Below are 1,835 nucleotides of genomic sequence, written 5' to 3'. Positions count from 1 at the left end.
ACAAACCAGAAGTTAAAAACCATGTTTGTTTGAAATTCAGTTAAGAATCGATTAAACCAGAATTCACGAATCCCCTCCGGTTTCATACTCTCTGTACAAGTTATTTGCGCAGTCATTGTTTTTATATACCTAAGGGATGATAAATGATCCCAAATGTTGTAGTGGAGGTAAATGTACAGTCGTGATCGTACAGTGGTTAATATATTGTGTTGTGGCCGCTACGACTTCGGGTCACATCGCAGTCACGGCAATCAACATCGCTTTTCAGTTTGACATATATTTAATTGTTTTATTTGAAACTTCCGCTGTTTTCATTTGATTAATAATTTCAGTAAACCTTGCGTTTGATACAGTGCCTTCTCACAACTTCGCGACGTCTCAAAGCACTTCACAGAATTCACTGTAAAGTGAATGAACTGTTTACTTATTACTACTACTAGTATTTATTAACATAATTAATATTAGGTGGGATATGTTGATGATAAACATTTTACACAACGTATTGATAATTCGTGTTCTGCGTTATTTTTATTGTTTGCTTTTCATAAGACTCAACAACAACAAAAAGATTCATTGACTGTGAATGAAAATATTGACCTCGACGTGATTTGAACACGTAGCCTTCTGATCTGGAGTCAGACGCGCTACCGTTGCGCCACGAGGTCGTCAGCTTCTCTCACACGAGAGGCTGGAATTTAGAGATGTAAAGTACATCCAAACTAACCTTGTGAACTTGGTCATTCCGAAACATTGTTCAAAACCCAGTTCAAGGCCGACATTCGGAGCTCCAGAACATCTGTGCTAAATCACTGAGAAGAAGTTCTGAAAAGTTTATTTTGTCAACATAAATCGGCTATAAAGTCCCCAAAATGAGCGACCAGAATTTAGAAGGAGTTTCATTGGAAAACAAGATATGTGCATTTTTTTAAAACAAGCGGAAACACTTCATTTTACAGCCGCCGAAATAGCTCAGTTGGGAGAGCGTTAGACTGAAGATCTAAAGGTCCCTGGTTCAATCCCGGGTTTCGGCAGTTTTATTGTTCAGTTTTTTTGTAAATCACAGCCTAAGTATGTCCTGTTAACACTGGCCGTTTGAGTGACATTACATTGTGACTCTTCTGCTCAGTTCTGCTTCAATCAAAACACAAAGATTTATTTTTTTCAATGACTTGAAGATCGAGGTGAATTTATATAAATGTGCAGCAAATCAACAGAGATCCATTCATTTTGATATTGCCAAGTTCTTCTGTTGACATTTCAGTTATTGCAATCTTCTCCACCATGATTCCACAAGCACCAATTCTAGTCTGTTTCCTCTCATGTAGCATTTTGTAACAGCCCATCTGGAAACACAAATGATTTACATCTATTACATTTCAATAGTTTGATTCTGAGCATCCCAAATAATTCGCTAAGTTTGGTCAGCATGTTATATTTTTGGAAAATCGAATGATGGCTGCTGCTAACAATATTCTCCTTCTCCAGATAGAAAAATAATATTCAACTGCAAGGGGAGGGCAGGGACAGTGGAAGATTGATGCAATCATCAAAAATCTAACATGGCTTTCAACAATATAAATCTTGCGTAATACCACTAAACCACTGGCGCTGCAACGGATGCTAATTTCGCCTATTGAATAGGACAATTACTGTTTCGATATCACCAAAATAATTTAGTTGCTTCAAACTCCAATCAGAGTGTGAAACATGGACAACCCTTCAGCTAAAATTTGGGCTCGTCCGGGATTTGAACCCGGGACCTCTCGCATATTTATTAATTTGCTATCCCAAAGCGAGAATCATACCCCTAGACCAACGAGCCACGTTGTGCATCA

The 1,835-nt window shown here is 38.0% G+C and overlaps 3 non-coding genes across 3 annotated transcripts; 1 reads left to right on the top strand and 2 right to left on the bottom strand.

The window, feature by feature from the left end:
• Positions 1-593: 593 nt before the first annotated feature.
• Positions 594-665, bottom strand: trnaw-cca. Its single transcript has one exon. It is a non-coding gene; the product is annotated as a tRNA-Trp (tRNA).
• Positions 666-958: 293 nt separating this feature from the next.
• Positions 959-1,031, top strand: trnaf-gaa. The gene has a single exon. It is a non-coding gene; the product is annotated as a tRNA-Phe (tRNA).
• Positions 1,032-1,732: 701 nt separating this feature from the next.
• trnap-ugg lies at positions 1,733-1,822 on the bottom strand. The gene is given in 2 exon segments: positions 1,733-1,768; positions 1,787-1,822. It is a non-coding gene; the product is annotated as a tRNA-Pro (tRNA).
• Positions 1,823-1,835: the final 13 nt, after the last annotated feature.

The sequence above is a fragment of the Callorhinchus milii genome, unplaced genomic scaffold (assembly GCF_018977255.1).
Source record: "Callorhinchus milii isolate IMCB2004 unplaced genomic scaffold, IMCB_Cmil_1.0 Scaffold1464, whole genome shotgun sequence".
NCBI lineage: Eukaryota > Metazoa > Chordata > Chondrichthyes > Chimaeriformes > Callorhinchidae > Callorhinchus > Callorhinchus milii.
The sequence above is the reverse complement of the archived record's forward strand: the minus strand, read 5'-3'. Positions and strand labels throughout refer to the sequence as shown.